The sequence below is a fragment of the Sipha flava genome, unplaced genomic scaffold, assembly GCF_003268045.1.
Source record: "Sipha flava isolate LNK unplaced genomic scaffold, YSA_version1 179_pilon_pilon, whole genome shotgun sequence".
NCBI lineage: Eukaryota > Metazoa > Arthropoda > Insecta > Hemiptera > Aphididae > Sipha > Sipha flava.
Window position 1 is genome coordinate 1,790,602 of NW_020272149.1, and position 19,542 is coordinate 1,810,143.

General features: G+C 27.7%; 1 protein-coding gene and 1 pseudogene across 1 annotated transcript in view; both read right to left on the reverse strand.

The window, feature by feature from the left end:
- The window catches only part of LOC112680664, a 171,061-nt gene that overhangs the window by 104,146 nt on the left and 47,373 nt on the right, over positions 1-19,542 (reverse strand). The window lies entirely within an intron of this gene.
- LOC112680663 lies at positions 7,375-16,240 on the reverse strand (annotated as a pseudogene).

The following is a 19,542-nucleotide window of genomic DNA, read 5'->3' on the forward strand; positions in this document are numbered from 1 at the left end:
CCGACATCCTCTTAATAAAAATTATATTTTAACCATGTTACTATTTTTCATTATCAATAAAGTAAGATCTGGTAAATAATTTAAACCGTTCGAACGAACATATTTCAAAATTTAGATTTTAATTTGATAATAGTGGCAACGGAAAAAAGACTGGTTCGTGCTATTTTTAGCAGCTTGTAGGAATTAAGCCATGTGTCGAAATTGTTGGAAAAATATATATTTAGATTCCATATTGTCTAAACCATAGATTTCCAAAGTGTGCGCCGCGATGTCTGTATAAGGGCGCCGCGCTGTCATGAAATACAATCGGGTCTAACATTTTCCTTAATATTAGTCATGCTATGACTTAGAGAAGGACACCTTGAAAAAACCTTAAATCAAAAAGGGCGCCGTGAGTCGAAAAAGTTTGGGAAACACTGGTCTAAACTTTGGAGAGATAATATGATTGATATTTTATTTATCTACAATTCTGAGTAAAATGGATTTACCGACTTTTAGTTTACCAATCACCGTTCATATATGCATTACTATGAAATAACAACACAACGAATACGTAATTTTATTTTGTACGAATTATTTGATGTTTTTACGATCATCATGGCACATTCAAATTTAAATGATTTCGATATAAATATAAATCACTACCTCCTGTGGATATCATAAACTATCACTTAGATCACTGGCAAATCCAAACGATAAATAGAAGAGTTTGTATAATGACCAATTGCAAATATCAGTAATTTATTCAATGTTCTAAATGCTTTGTTAATTTCTGTTCTAACGATGATAGGAATTGTTTTTACAAATTCTATAACTAATTTTATTATGATGAAATATATTTAACCTTTTTTTATGAGTATATTGCTTTTATAATCACCAACAACAAACATTTTTCTTTATTGTTTTTAAATTTATGAAATAAGTTTTAATTAAATGTATTAAGTTTTCATTCATAAATTAATATTTTTCATTTTGTTGTTTTTTACTATTAAGAACTGTAAAAGGTTACTAAAAACGAAAGTTTTTTTTAAAAAAAAAAATGTTTCCAAAGTATTGAAAATGTCTACTTTTTTAAATATCAATTTTTAGATTTTTTTCTCTAACAATGTTTTCGTTGACAAAAAAAAAAAATATAAAATTCATATTAACTTTTATTTCTATTGTTTTATTTATCTTAAATTGAATTGTTTATTGAAGATTGTCTTTATTTTAAAGATTTCTTTATGATAGTATGAAAAATATTATACAATAAAATAAATGATAACTATTACAAAAAAAAAATATTAGAATACAATTTGACATGATGAATATGGCAAAATATGACTTGAAAATTACATATTTTATTCATTAGTATATAGTAAAATTATTATGTTTATAACAATAATTTATAAGGTTAGAATAAATTATTCTTATTTTCAAACATTAATACTAAAAATGTACCTATACAGAATATAAATGGTTAATAACTAAAAAGTATAATATCTATTGCAAGTGCAGTGATTTAAAAATTATTGTCATTTTCGTCAATAAGTTATATATTTTAATAATTTTAGTTGCGGAAAAATTATTTCTGGTACCATATAACAAAGATAAAATTCTGACAAAGACATTTCCATATTGTTCAACCAAAATAAGTCATCCCGTTCAATTTTATCAACACATATACCTTTGTAATACATAGATATATTTCTTATAAATGTTAAAAATATTTATAAAATTATTTATAAAACACGGCTATAATTTAATTATTTATAAATGTATTGACTAAAAAAAGTAAGATAACTTACTGTATCAGATTTGGAATTCAATCGTCTTTTTAGTAGTGTTCCGGCATTGTCTTTATGCTTTTTTAATTTAGACACGATTTTTTTTTATCATAGTTTACCATGCCGATTATTTTATAATTAAAAAATAAATACTTTGGTATTGAATAAAATAAATTTTTAGTACAAAAGCAAAAAATTGTACAACAGTCAATGTAAAAGTCAAATAGCCAAATGACTACACAACTCTCATGCAATAATATCGATATACTAAATTACCCAAATTACTAAAAACAAAATATGACGAACGGATGAAATAACGGACGTACTACTCGTATGTCGTGAACTCAGTTTCAATACCGTCTATAATACGCAGCTTATTCTCCCCAGCCCGTTCTGCCTTTCGGTTTGGTTGCATCGATAATTATGTTGGATTTTTGTTATTGTAATTCTAATTTAGGTAATAATTGGGTTTTATATTATTATTTATGTTATAATCGCGTGTGCCGGGATACACGCCGTGGAAACACTCGCACGCGCACTCGCATGTCACCTATACGGCTACTATTTGAAATCGGGATAAAATCGTACTTCCAACGTACCGATCTATTGATGTGATAAGAAATCTGAAAACAGATTTGGTTTAACATCGCAACATTTTCTACATATCGATTTTCCCACATTTTAGAAATTTTGTGCTAATAATATCGAAAAATTAACTTTTGATGATTTTAAGGTTTCTATTTTGCCGATTAGATAATAATTGGCCAAGTGGTTTTAAAAATAGAAATACTGCGAAAGAAATAATCTGAATTCCACTACTGACGAAATAATGGTATTTTCTCAAATATTTATAGATATTGTTTTATATTTCGGTAATAGTACATATGTTTTCTTGGGACTATAAAGGTCGATTCACACTGTACGGAACGTTAACGTCACGTAACAGACCGGCAACGTCACGTCAAAATATGTTGTCATCTATAAATACGACAGTGTTTACATTGACCGGCACCGTCACGTACCGTCAAAGGCACGGAACGTCAATGTTTATCGAAAACTTTTGTTTGACGTGCCGATGCCTTTCGTTCTTGTCCGTTAGAATGGTGTGAATGCATGAACGTTTCGTCCACGTCACATATAATACCTATTATAATATATTATTATAATATTTTTATATTATAATTATTATATATTTTAAACTATTTCATAATATCTAATTATAAATGATGAAATTTTAATTGAAGTTCGCCAATATGAAGAAATTTACAAAATTTTCATTAAAAATAACTAGATATACAATTAAAAAACACAGAGCAGTGAGCAAGTTTATCTCGTCGTGTCGGTTATATTCCCGTGGCGTTTCTGCGTTTTGACGTTTGGGTGTGAATGGCTGATATATTTGACGTGACGTTGACGTTTCGTATAGTGTGACTCGACCTTTACAATATATCACTTCAGTCAAAATATAAAAGTAAAATATTTAGAATTAAGTTGAATTAGTTCGAAATTTAAATTGTCTACCATAATGGACCGCGTGCCTAAACGAGTGTTAATATTTTACGCGCCTAACCAAGGGTTAATATGGCCGAGCTCACGTCGAACATATATATAGGTGTGTCCACATTATGAGCACATTATTTGTGTGTACATTGTATTTTTAATTTTGACAATTATGCGTACGTCAAATTACGCAAATTCGGACCGGGCAAAACATATTTGTGCGTTGGGTCCAAGGTCGTGGCTTACAACGCACACGATCCGAATAGTTGCCGGTTTCCTCCGGGTCATGATTAAAGGACTTAGGCCGGTCTCACACTGGAACCGAACACGTGCGACTTTTGGTCGTATGTAATCGCACGACTAAGCACAAACCTTCCTGACTTTGATAATATAATCGGCGCTCTAACCATTAAATTCGATTTTGTCGTGCGAACACGTGGTTTTAGCTCGGCTTACAACTCAATGCTAACATGTTCGAATTTTCCTCTGTAGTTAGTACGACTTTGCAGTGGCGGCTCGTGGATAAAATAGTTGGTGGTGCACATTTATACAATTTATATTTAATACTTCATACATAGTAAGAATTAATAATAAATAAGGTACATTAGAAAAACTGAATTTTATAAATATAAATAATATATTTATAGGTATTTATTGTACATAATGAAAAATAGATCATAATTATTATATTAGTCAGATACATTTTTACAAACTAATTCTATTCTTCTTTCTTTCAGCAAATATATCAATAACCTTTTCATTAAAATTAGAAATATTTTTGATCATAAGTTTTTCAATTGATAATAGAGACAATATTAAAAATTAAAAATGTGGACTGTCATCTGCGAACTACAATAGTTCGGAACTGATAATAAGTACTAATTAGGGTTGTACAGTAAATAATAATGTATTCATAATAAGGTATAGTCAAGGTGGATATATATATATATATATCCACCTTGGGTATAGTGTACACAATATCCATAGAATTATTTATAGATGAACATTGTTGATAAAAATAGTTCTATATAGATAGTTACAAGCATTGCAATGGTCCGCGATAACGAAAATGTCTGGGAAATGATCGTCACCCTTCACCCAACCATCAAGGCGATGTCTTCGCTGTCGTTTGTATAATCGTGAGCACAAGTCATCTATGAACCAAGTGCTATGACAAATATTTCATTTTTATGCGAGTTTTGGGAGTGAAAATGTATATGCGCATGCGTGAACCGATCATATTTTCACTATGCTCAATCCACGTTAATCGAGCCGATGTCGTAGCAGGACGTCGTGTCGCCGTAAAGGTACGGTTTCCTATCTGCGGCTGGCCGCATACGACTGAACGCCACGACTAGTCGCAATGACTGATCTATATTTAAACTGCGAACGTGGTTTCCAATGTGCGATCGACGCGTGCGTGTCAAAAATAGTCGTTGCGGCTTGCGACTGTAGTGATCTGATAGCAGTATTATCGATCAGTCGCATGCGTGTTGTCAACTGTTTACCAATGATAGAATGAACATAAACTGGTCATAATTTATACAGAAAAATTCACGGAATTTTGGTTTACTGTTATGTAAATGTCCATTTATTAAAATTTAAAAAAAACCTTCATCTTCTCGAGTTGTAAAAAAACTGTCGATTGATTTTCTTTTATTAATTTCTAATCGATTATTATACATTTCATATTCTTCTTCCTCCTCTAATAGAAGACTAATTATTGTATTATTATTAATAATAATTTCCTCCATCACAGTTCGTACAATTCGTAAGGTACAACAATAGTTATTAAAATAAAAAGTTTTAAGCTAAACACGTCTGCACACTACTAAATATTGGAATAAAATAAACTATTATACACCAGCCGCAAAGTAAAGTCGCATATAGGAAACCAGTCGGCACGCAGCGTTCAGTAGTTGCGACTAGTCGTTGCGGCCAGCCGAAGATGGGAAACCGTACCTTAAGTGATGTTAAACTGTGAAAAATATTTATCACACTGTAATAAAAAAAATCACAGTGAAAATAGCAGTGGTAGCTACTCTAACTGCTACTTTCTATTTTTCACGTACCTATAGCCATAGATCAGAGGTTCCCAACCAAGGTGCCACGGGATCCTAGGGTACCACAAGATTAAATTTAGGGTGCCACAAAAATATTTGAAATATATACTTATTTTTAAACGCCTTCATGAAAAATATAGCACTATGAGTAATAAAACAGACTATACTCTATGTCTATAGTATAAAACCTATTGTGTATAATTAATTAGGTACATACAATATAATTTAATGAATTAATTATTAACACATATAATTTTTACATAGTAATACTGAGATGTTCAATCTATTTTAATTTTCATACTAGTTCGATTGCTATCGATTTAATGTGAACTATTTTAAAGTTATTTACGGTGAAATACTTGTGACTTAATCTTATCTTTATTGTTAATTAATGCTAAATAAAACCGAAGTTACAAAATATAAATTTAAATATACGATATATTAGTATTGCGTATTCAGTATAAACTATAAAGTATAGGGCATAGGCTATAGGGTGCCTCCAAATTTTTAGAAAATAATAAAGGGTGCCGTGAGTCAAAAAAGGTTGGGAATTTCTGCCATAGATAATAAAGAATATAAATAAATCTTTATTATCTATGCCTATAGCAAATCACATGTTTGCTTTATACTATCAGAATATCACAGTCATCCATAGAGTTAGACTACTACTCTATTTATTACTGAGTCGTGATATCAGATAATATTTACCTAATGTAAATGTGACATAATATTTATCATAATGCGTTACCTATGAATAATGACTAATATAATAAATTAACAAATATTATAATATCAATAAATATCGATCTAATCACGAATTTGCATATTTTAATATGTGCGAATGTGTAATAAATGGTTTTTTTATCTAAAATATATTATCTATTAATAAAAAAATTACATTATATTTCAATCCATGTTATAATTATTTATTATAAGTAAACCATGCTATATGTAGTAAACTAATTCCATCTCCCACTATTTTTAGTATCTACAGTCTTAACATAAATTTATCTACACTGTGACTATATAATGCACACAAGTGTATAATCAGTGGCGTAATTGTGAGGGGGCAAGTGATCCCTCTGAAAAATTTAATATTAAAAAAACTTCATTGAAGTTATATTCTTATTAATCCAATAATTAACATTAAAGTGTAGTTTACATATAAAAATTAAGCACACATCAATCTTATAGTAGAGAGGGGGTGGGGCGTGAACTCATAAAATAGTTTGAAAGAGGGCATGGACCTCAAAAGTTTGAGAACCCATGGAATAAAATAATGTTTTAAAACATAACGGGCTGAATCGGGTCCTGTTTCCCTACATTTGTTGTGTTCCGGTGGATTTACTTGATAGAAAGATTCATTTTACAGAATTTATACAAAAATTTTTTATTTTCTAAAGCTATTAGGAATCCACTGAGAATTTCAATGTGTCAGTAAGTATATTGAGGTTAGTACCGTTTCTCTATCGACAACACATTTGCTGATACCAATAGATACTACCTACTATAGATTTTATTATTGTGCCTGATTATGATGCAGAATCAGTGTAATCTATATATGCTCTTATAATAAAATTCCAATAAAACAGATTAAATACCATTACTTTTGAGCCTATACAATTAATTAATTCAGAAAAAAAAAACAACATAAATTAAATATTTTATAGTACTATTGACTATAATATTATTGTTACAATTTACCAAAGGTACACTTTAAAGAAAATTTGAAATTTATTATCTAGCTATTAATCAATTTTGAAAAATGAAGGAAATCAAAATTATAATATAAATTTAATTTGATATTAAAGTATGATGCACCTTAGCACCTTGGTTTAATTTACAATACAACATACCAATTAAGTAATTATATAAAAATACTTGAAAACCAATATCTTTATTTATAAAAACCATAAAAATATCAATATAAAAAAATTCTTAACATTGTTCCAATATAACTGAATAATATTTTTGATTGATACAGTTAATTATGATTATTATAAGTATAAATAATAAAATATAATGACATAATGAATTATAAAATAATTAAATCAATTACCTAGTTCAATTAGTTATAGTTAAGAAAAATTATATCGATTAATATTACACATATTAATATACTCTTATAAATATCAAAAAGAAAAATATATTATTTGAAAAACACTAAATTATTAAATTTAATTAACCAGACACATGACAGAGTTGTTCAATCTCCCTCATCAATTTTAAAGCTCTATCGGTCGCATCAAATCGATTTTGAGCTTTTACCCTTTCATCTATAACTTCTGGAGACTCTATCAACAAATCTTCCATTTTAAGGTCATTTGATTTGTAAACTTTGGATATCAAGGCTTTTTGAAAGTTTTGTTTAATTTGATTTACCATTTCATACATAATTGTTTTTGGGATGATATCTTGAACCATTTTTTTAACCACCTTAAAGTAACACTGTATAAACAAAGTGAGTAGTTGAGCCCTTGATTCCAGTATAGTTTTATCAGTTTTAGAAAATGAACTAAAAGCGCATGTAGTTATTCTTTCGACAGCCTTTCGCTTACTTTCTTCTAGAAATTCCTTTTTAATAAAATCATTATTCATTGAAGAATCAAACTCAGCTTCTTCTTCCGAATCAGAAAAGCTATTATTTTCACTCATTTGTTTTCCATTTAATTTTATAGGTAGAAATAGCTCTTTATAATCATCGGACTCTATCACGGCTTCAACAAAGTCCGGATGATGAGTGTTAATCATCGCTTCTTGGTATAGGATCATTTTTATAACAGCATCATTGGATTTTTCCTTGTACTTATTCAATAATGTTTCTAATAAATCCACTATTCTTTCCATAAGCCTAGGATATTTTTTGAGTTCACTCGATGTGTCATTGTTTAAATTAAAAATGTTGGACATAAGTTTTTCGTGAACGAAACTGACGCATTTTAATGATGGTTCTTCCAACTGTCGTAATTGTTTTTTCACGATGTGATCGAATGCTGTAGCCGGCATAAACACTCCCATACTAGTACCCGATGCATTGTTGATGACATTCATGATTGCATCGTTGGACAACCCTTTAAGCGGATCGATCTCGTCGATTTCTTTGTTAAAAACCACTTTGAAATAGTTCGATATTTCGGCACCTCCGTCGAGTTTCGTCAAAGAAGTATTAGACGCTTGCCCATCCAAAGACGCCACGTAACTGGTGACGATCTGCGTAATTAAATCGAGCAGCGAACGATCATAATTATTGGTGAATTCTTTATACTTTCTTAGCTGCTTCGAATACGTGTTATACATGTCCAAAATTTGATTTTTCAGATCCGGGCACGTCTCTTTAATTTTTGCAATCAACAAGTGTTGTAGCCTTTTGCCCAAAACGATCGTTCCGTGTTTGTCCGCAATGGTAGGGTACTTCATACGAAAATATTTTTCCTCGGCTTCTAACGATTGCTTGATGGTTTTTTGCTCGTTGATATCTTTTTGCGAGCGGTTAATGACACCGATTATTCCGAGTTTGACAGGGATCACTTGCCCGCATAGCAATTCATTGGCATCCGTGCCCGCGTCCATTATGTCCAATTTCGTAACGACCGCTATTGTGCGGTCTCCGCTGGGGTCTACGGACTTGGCGATGTGCAAACTCTCGCTAGTAGCTGGATCCGTATTGGCCGTCACCACAGCCAATATAATCGAGTTGGCATTGTTAATGTACTCCAATACCAATTCCCTAATCTGTATTTCGATGTCATCTGGTTGATCGCCAACCGGCATTTTGGTCAACCCGGGCAGGTCAACGAAACTCAGATTGTATAACTGCTTGGAGTAAACGTTCAACACGATCGGTTGGTTAGAGATGTTTTTATTGTCACCCGCTAGCTCTATTGTCTTCAATTCGATTTCTTTACGCACTTTATCAAAATCGTAAAACACCACGTTCGGCTTATGCTGAAACGTGGCGCAATCGTTGTACGATTTACAGTCGTTGGTTTCCTCTTCGAATTCCGACGAATTGATGAGATGCAGTACCAATGGTGCCCGTGTCACTATACCGGTGCCTCTAGGCAAAAACGATTTACCCACCAAACTTTCCAACACGCTGCTCTTACCCGAGCTTTGACTTCCCACCACGACGATCTGCGGTAGATCGATATTTTGTGTTAAGGTAACAGTCGAAAACATATCTTGCAGTTTATTCATAACCGTGATTAATGAATCCATTACGAATGTTCTAGATTGCACTTATATAACCTGTAAAACAATCAATTTCTACTATGATTAAATTGTTTTAAAGTTTAATTGATTTATTCTAAAATCAAAACGAAAATAATAAATAATAAACAATGAAATAAAATGTAATTTATATAAATTAATTAAATACACAATGAGAAGTATTCTATAAGAAGTACATAAATCAATGAATAAATAACATAAGTAATATATTAAACAAATTAAATTTTATAGTAAACATTTTATTCTGGAAAATTAGTATAACTTTTCTTAAAACTAGATATTAACACTTATTTAATGAGGCATTTTTAATAAAAATACATTGTACAGTAATTTCTACAAAGTCATTGGATACCTAACTTTTTTATTATTAACTATTAATTATATTTTATGCACAAAGGGTACAATAAAATATATTAATGTATGTCAATATTATTTTTATATTTTACACGTTATTATTATAATATAATTACAGTTAATGATTATAAATGGTTTTTTATTGAAATTGGTTTTAGATATTAAAACTTGGTATATAAATACGAGTAATTTATAATTTATTACAGTAGATATTCAATAAATATTACAAAAACCTTAATACATATATTTTTTACGAGTATATAACTTTAAAATCATCTTTATGTATTCTAACATTTGAGTAAACCAAGCTTAATTCAGAATCGTTTCCCGCATACAATTCTTTAATCATTGCTATATTAATGAGTAATTGTTAATATTACAGTCTAATAGTAAATGATAATTTATTTTTAAACATTTAAAATATCAATACAGGAATGTTCTTTTAAAATATTGACAAATAAATATATATTTCGCACAATAAATTTACTGTTTTTCCATTAATTGGTTATTATTTAATGAAATGTTTAGGGTAGTGCATCTTTGAGTTCAAATTAAGAAGGTATAAAATAGTCTAAGGATAAGAAAATCAATTTTAGGGTTCCAACAAATTAAATAAAAATGAAACTAGTCACGTGATGGAGTGTTCAATTGAATGATTTGAATATATCACAGATATTGAATAGTAACAAATATTTATTGTTATGTTAATCAGACCAAAATTACTTTCAATCTTTTTTTTTTTTTTAATTAAATAACAGATTAATAAGATGAATAAGTTTTGAAAACAAGTTTTACATACTCGTAAAATACAGTATTTTCCAAGTCAATTTTTTTTTATATTCGATAAATTATTTAACGAATTTTATAATTTGTGTGGTTTACTTTTAAAAATAATGCATTAATAGTATAGTTTGAAATTAATAACCAAACAACCACATATTCAGGTATTTTTTCATACATATTTTATTTTATTAAAATAAAGTGATATTAATAATATTATTTTAGTTTTAACCTTATATTGCAATGCATGTTTGAATTTAAAATTACGAACTTATCCGAAAATAGCTAGGGAAAATTTGACTGAAAATTGATAGTTACAATTGTAAAGATTTAAGATGGAAATAATTTTTTTTAGATTTTAGTTGTTTATTTGATACAAATGTTATTTAAATATTACATTTTTAGAAAAGAAACTTATGTCTATCATCGAACGTAATTTAAAAATTATTTTTTTATATTAAATATCATATATTAAATATGCCTCATTAATTAAAAACGTTTTATTTAAGAACATAAATAAATATACTTAACCTGTGAATCTAATTATATAACGTGTTATCTTCATAATGTACATGCTCTTTCCTAAAATGGGATATTTTAAATAATTCATGATTTTATTTCATAATTGATTTGTTTTAATAACTTATTTTTATTTACATTTTTTATAGTAAGGTATTGCTGACCGATTACAAAACACAATGATTTCACCACTAAGAAGTGTGCGCCATTTTTTATACACGTTTTTAAAGGTTTACAAAGCGTCAACTAAAAACACATGTGTTCATGAGCGTAACCATAAGTAATACACGAGTTTGTACATAATAATATAGTAACCGGGTTGATGGTAAATGATTAGTCGACATAGTTATTCTCGCACGATTTATTTTTTATCCAACAATATTGGCCCAACAACATCATACATACTACAATTACGGGTTCGACCATTATAATATCATTTTCCGTTTAAAATAAATAGTTTAAATAATTGTAATTAGAAATAAAAACCAATTCAGTTGATAATTGAATAGATATATAAAAATAATCGTCATAATTATAATACAAAAATAAACGACGACCGTCACATTCAAGTATGCTATGGTATAGAAAAATTATTGCACTTATTAAACACATTAGAGTAATTATATTTTTATCATTTGCGATTAACCAAATTCTAGGAACATTATATTATTTCATTCTTTAATAAAGTTTAAACTAACTGTACAAAACCTAAATAAATGTAAAAAAAAAATAATAATAATAAAACTAGTTTATTTATTATATATTGTTTTTTGTTTTTGTTTCGTCGTTCAAACTTGGTTTTTATTGTGTTATGATTTGTGACTGTCATTATTAATATAAATATTATTACTTTGAATAGTACTGAAAATGAGATACCTCACTGATTTCCAGTTTTAATATTTACATATATATTTAATGTTATTCGTGTATTAAGAATGTTTAAATCATAATATGAAAACGCTTGTTTGCTACAACAATGACATAACACGAAAAACATGATTTTACACAAAACGCATTTGAAAATTTTATTTGCAATATGATGGCAAAGCAATAACGTCACAACTGTCATCTAGCGGTTAATTTTTGTATGTTGACTTATCTCGTTCTTGCAGTATAAAGAAAAGCACCAAAATTATTATTATTTGCTAACACCTCAAAAATTACGATTGTTGTGTTATGTTGTTTTTGTAGCAAACAAGCGATATATTATGCTATGATATTTATTTTATTCCCATTATCGATATAATTTAATAATATTGAATTAACTATACAAAATACGAAAACTTAAGTTGTCAAGATATATATAATAATTAATGTTTATTTTAATTTAAATGTGAAACAAAGAATTTATTATTCAACTTAATTGGTGTACGTGTTATCGTAATTACGAGAAGGGCTATTATTAATAATAATAGCTAAAATCATAGTATAGTATTACAATATTATCGGTCCGACTTGATAAATCATAAAACTGGCAGCAAATTTAAAAAAAATTGATATAACCACATATTAAACTCAATAAAAAACATTGAATTCAAAAATTGCCAAAAAAAGATTATATTTATTTACTTACATGTTTATTTGCGTGGTTTTATAGATCTTAGTTTTACTTAAGTTCTATGTTAAATAATCAAAATTACTGTCACAAATTATTGATTAGAATTAGTGTTTCATGTTTTTACTATAGCATCTATAAATCTCGTTAATCAAATTTGATTGAAATATAAAATAATATATGAAATAATTCAACAAGATCTTGTCCCGTTATGCGTGACAATAAAACTATCACTATTAAATTACTTTTAGATTTTGAAAAAAAAAAAAAATGATTAATCGAAACGAGAAATGTACAATTTAAAATTGAGATGTTGCATTTTTGATTAAAAATGCAAAAAAAAATAGAAGTGAAAGAATGATAATTTTCAATTGACTAGGAGCCTTTTCTTATTAAAATGATATATGATTTTAATTATTAATTACTTTGTCAAAATAATGATTAAATATTGAACAAAAAAAGGGTCAAAAGTCCCTCCCGATTGTAGAAATTAATATCTTTACAGTTTAAGATCAATGATATTTAAATAAACATTTTTATGAAAAGATTTATTAATATTTTACACACAGTAAGTCACTAGATGAATTATAATAATACTGATAACTGATACATAATTTATGTATAGTACTATATTATATATATAGTACCTATATAGTTTAATGAATATAATTAAAATGTTTATCATCATAGTAACGTAAGAAAATTAAGGTTGTAATAATCACACAGCTAATTAGGTCTTTAACTATATTTAAACAACTTTATATAGTACACAGAGAGCGGGAGTTACACAACTATCTTTAATGTTTTTTTTTTTTTTTTATATTATTATTTTAATTTTTTTTTTTTTTTTTTTGACAGCGTTACAGTATCGTTTTTATTGGAAAATTCAATATCCAAATACATTTTATCATCAATTACTTGGATACTAATTTAAACGTTTTTTCAAAAAAATGTTTGTACTTTTGTACGATCAACTGAAAATATTTAAAAGGAAAAATATTGTACACTAAGATTGCTTTTAGAATAATTTTGAGTAAGATACCGTAGGTAGCTAAAAAATGTGTCTATGTGAACATTGTTTTACGGTGCCACTGAACTGACGATAAAACATGAATTATATATATGCTTGAAGTAATTGCCAATATATAATTAGTATTTAGGATACTAATTATTCGATATCAATGACTGAAAGGTTGATGATTTAATAAAATTGATTACTGTTTAGAAATTCATGACCGAGTAGAAATCAGAGGAGAATTCAGATGATTGGTGATCGAGAGGATCATTCCCCTACCAGTTATCGAAAAACAAGGGGAGCAGTTACTTCAAGGGTTGGAAAATTACTATTTTTTCACGGGGTTTAAATGCATTTAATGTTATATATAATATCAAAATTTGTTGAGATTACATTAATATTAATTTATATTTTAGTATCGTAGTAAATAGATGACCGAATGTCAGTGTAACTGTTGAGGAAATGCTTTCACATGTGATACGTGACCGTACTAGACATCGTCATGTGTATCTTCATTGTAACATACAATTAATTTTTAGAATTTTTAGAATTAGGTTTTTTTGTCAATTCTATTCATCGACCTGGTAGATCGACGCATTAAGATTTTTATAAGCTGATTTCAACTCGTTATTATTAGAGCTCGGATATTAATGACCAAAAATTCATTAGAAATATGCATTTAAAATGTCAAAATATGCAATTATATGATTTAAAATGTATTAAATATATCTATTTTTTCAACAAATATATGCAAAAAAAGGGTTAATATTTATTAAAAATAGATAGTACACTCTTTTAAATGTGCTTAAAATTACTTCATTGAATAATACACAGACATAAAATATGAAAAATAGTAAACTGTAGGTAGATTAATCAAAATTAAATTTTACATATATTTTCAATATCAGCGTACAAAATGCGCACTGAAATATACAGAACGAAGTATAAACAAAAAAATTAAATCAATATCAAATAAAAAAATTATCGTGATATTTTAAATTATTTCACAGTCGTTGGTAAAACCGCCGATGATAGGACAGTCGCGTAAACAAAACCGTTTCTATAATATTACATTCAACGGATGCAACAATAACTGCTGCAGTCAACTGCACAAACAAAACCTTATCTTTAGACAGTCGCGGCTCGAAGGAGGTGTACGAGTCACAGAAATATTAATGCTTGGGCTTATTTATCATATAAATATAATTGGTTAAAGGGGTGACACAGGGCTATATATTTACTGTATATACCAATTAAATACTCATTACTTATCCACTAAAAACCTATGAAATTCAACTTTTGTAGAGCAGTAACATTTTTTAGGGTGGGTGATGTAATAATATTAAATGTGAGCCAAGAAAAAAAATTCAAACCGCCACAGCCTTGAGGTATGCATGTTAATTCCTACTTACAATAAGTTAGTTTTACTTATTGTGTATAATTTTCTATAGTTCCTATTCATAAACACTAAACATATCCCGATGGTTGATAATATGTAAAAAAAATTTAATTTATAAATAATATGCTATTAAATGTAAAAATAAATAATATATGATGTATTTATATTTTCAATAATTTCAAATATATGCAAAATAAGTTTGCATGATTGAAATTTATATTAAATTAATCTAATTTATATATGTAATAGGTATTCAGGTATAATTCTGGTTGTGCTAAAAAAATATGCGAAGTCTTTTATTTAAGTCTTTTTTTTTAAACTATTGTTTATACATTCGAGCTTAAGTTAAAGCAAAATGAGTATGGTGAAATAATCGATTATTAGTCGTTTTAATCCAATGATTTATTTTTTGTGACATTGTCCTACTATATTTAAATTTTTATTTATAACCTTATCATTTGAAACTAATATTTCCACATGCTGTAATGTTGAATTGTCACAAACATACGAGTAGTAAAAAAAAATTAACATTAAAATTGATAAAATTAAATTTAAAATTTAAATTAAAAAAAAACAAATTATGTATAGGACATTATTTGTATAAATATTATAGATTAATGATTTGCACTTGAAATAAACTATATTTTTGAAAAATCGATTAAAATTCATTATATTTAGGTATCGACATTAGAAAAGGTGGCTGATAGGTTTTTTTTTACATCGCGAAGACATAATAAAGAACTAAAAAATATTCGTCAAAAGTCGAGTAGCATAGCTCACTCGATCGGTATGAATGAGGTAAAAAGATTAGCATATTGTTTGGTTGTAATAACCGACCAATTAGTATTTTCTTTAAAATTAAGTTTTCATTATAAACATGAGCCATTTACATTTTAAATATTACCCAATCTATCACCGTTATATTAATACTTAGTGCAGCGATTGACAGGCAAAATGTTACTTACACGATAGCAATGAATTGACTTCCGATGGAAATTTGAGAACAACAACGAAAAAAGTGATTTCTTACAGCTCGGACACGAACGATTAGGATTTAAACGCGATTGACAATGAACACGCGATCCGGCAACGAGTTACCGGCTAATGAATGTTCTATGCCATACAGGGTTGCCAGATATACCAATAATAATCTAGCCAAATAATTTTTTCATAGTAGCCAAATATCGCCAACTGTAATTACCAAAATTGTTACTTAATCATATTATCATCATTATCATTTCTTAATATATATTTCTCTGTTTTGTATTCATTATTCGGCTGTGTTGTTAACACAGATATATAAAAATACTTTTAAAAATATTTTTATATATCTGTGGTTGTTAATGACTAGTTATCTATACGATAATAAGGAGTTGTAAAAAATTAATATTTTAATCAATCTTTAAACAATTTATTAAAATAAAATAAACCACATCTCTTACAAAAATGTTGTACTACTTTGTACAATTAATATAAAATAATATTAAAAAATAATAATAACATAATATACAATATTATTGTAATATATAGGTAATTTAATAACATTTTCTTTTTAAATAAAAATATATAATGTATAATCAATTTTGAAATTTCTTGTTAATAAAAGTTCTCAGATTCAGATAATGTAATTTCATTAAAGATATCTATAGTATTATCTTCATCATCATAAATATAGTTGTTTCCAGAACTTGGAATAGATTCATTTTCAGGTTTTGAATACATAATATTTGAATTAAATTTATCATACATAGCTTTTGAGGGTGAAAATTCAGTACAACATTTAGTCTTTGATGTAAAACTGCTTCTAATTCTTAATAAGCTATCTAACATAGAAAAGTTCATTCTATTTCTAGATCTTGTTTTAATTGCATTCATTATTGAAAATATCCTTTCAACAACTGCATTGCTTGAAGGTAGACATAACACTTTTAGTACAAATTCAGAGAGATCTCTGAAAATGAATGACCCACCAGCATCTTTAAAAAAATATAGTTTAGCCCAAAATGCATGACTATCATTTAACTCCTCTTCAGATAAATGAATAGACCAAGTAATATTCAAGATGTTTTCCCACTGTACTTCTAAAAAAGAAAACATTGATTGTTCAAGAAATTTATGAATAAATGGTAAATTGGAAAATTTTGGATGTAATTGATTGAGACATTGTTTTGGAGAAAAATACTGCAGTTCTTGAAATAATTTTAAATTATCTGGAAGTCTTTTATCTAATTCAAATAATAAAGCTTTTATGAATGCTAGTGCTTTAACATCAACAACATGTTTAGTATCCGATGCAATTTTAAGAGTATTTATTAATTGATAGTACTGTATACCAAAGTTACATTTATCTACTGGAAGATAAGCGCTTTCATTAGATATGTTTTGTCTAATATTGTTAATATCTGACGAGGTTAAAGTCGTTTTCATTATTTTTTTTGCTAAAAACATATATAATCCACAGATATCATCATACGATTTTCCAATGTCGACAAAATTTTTTTGAAATGTTAAATTCAACCTATTAAACTCTTCTAATATTGGCTTTATTATTATTAAATACAAATAATTAATATCATCATGAAACATTTCGTTCAAAGTTCGAGCAATATAGCATTTTTCTTTTTTAACAACATATTTGAAATGTGTTTTTAATTCAAACCAATGCTCTAAAATTGTACTAACAACATAGGAACGTGCTAACCATCTGGTACCGGATAGTTGATGAAATTGATGGAACTTTTTATTTTTACCATTAGTATTAGTATTTAATAGGTCAAATGTGTTTTTATATTCTGCCCTCCTTAATGGACTTATATGGAACCAATTAAATACTTCTCTACAGATGAAATCTATGTGACTAGGAAACACATCAGCTGCTTTTGAAATAGCATTATTCAGAGAATGGCAAATGCATCGTACTATTTGTAAATTAGGATTTTGCTGTCTAAGTAAAGTAAACAGTGAATGGTTTCTACCACATAAGTTACTTGCACCATCAGTTCCAATCCCAATTAAATTTTTTAGATTTAGGCCTATGCGATCAATGTATTTACAGATATGTTCATATAATAAGTCAGCTGTACATTTTTCTACTTCAATTAGGCCTAAAAATTGAATTTTAATTTTTTGATCTTGAATACTAAAATATTTAATACACAAACATAAATATTTAACTACGGACACATCGGTAGACTCATCTACAATTAACGAAAATGGATTTCCATTACAATCATTTACAACATTCTCTAGTAAAGAAGGACCGATAACATTTTTTATTAAACTAGAACATTTTGTACGATGCATTTTTAAATTCGACAGAGGAGAACCTTTTCCTATTGATTTTAAAATATCTGTCAAATGGTCCATATTCCTAATAGAAGAATGAGTCGCTACATAAAGTGCCAATTTCAAATCGATTTCTTTTTGTTCGTTTGTTATAATGATTATATTACTTATTTTACTTTGGCTAGGTTCTGAAACTATCATTTTCATTTTGGCAATATGTGTTTTGCCATTACTATGTTTTTTTAGATCTGTTTGATGGGCTCTCAGAAATGATTTACAAATTTTACAAAATGCTTCATTGACATTATTATCATTTTTATCTGCTTCACACAACCAACCTAAACCAATATTTTTTAACGTAATATACATATTTTAGACATAATGATTTGGTTAATTTTATTAAAGAATAATTAATCAATTTATGAAAAGCAGAGTCGGGCAGAAACAAATCAAAATGATGAATAAAAATAATCTAAAATAATTAAATGAGTAAAAAATAATTTTTTATTTAAATAATCAATCGAATAATTTTTTATTCGACTAATGCCCAACTCTGAAGATAAGTGTAGATTTTTAAAATAATGAACCTGTTATATATTATATATTATTTACCTTGAGCCCATGAACATTTTTCCCATTCTTTTCGATAATTTCGCAATTTTGCATTTTTTGCCTTACCCATTGTAAACTTTTTATTGTTAGAAATTAATCAATTATATAAGTATGAATTGTCACTTTACAGTAAATTGTCATCGGTATTCACGGTATAGTCTCACAGATAAAAATAATATTACAAATTAAAATATATATTATTGTAGTGATTACTGATTTTACTGTTTTAGTTATTTAGTTAATGTTTGCGTTATCGCCGTTCGTCGAGCGACCACGACGACAACCACTTATTTTTATATAGGTATTATGTTATTTTTAGTTTCATAATTCGTTATCGGTGTGAGTCGATCATGACGACAACCACTTATTTTTATATAGGTATTATGTTATTTTTAGTTTCATAATTCGTTATCGGTGTGAATCGATCATGACGACAACAAAGTTCAGCGTAAACAGCGAATTGT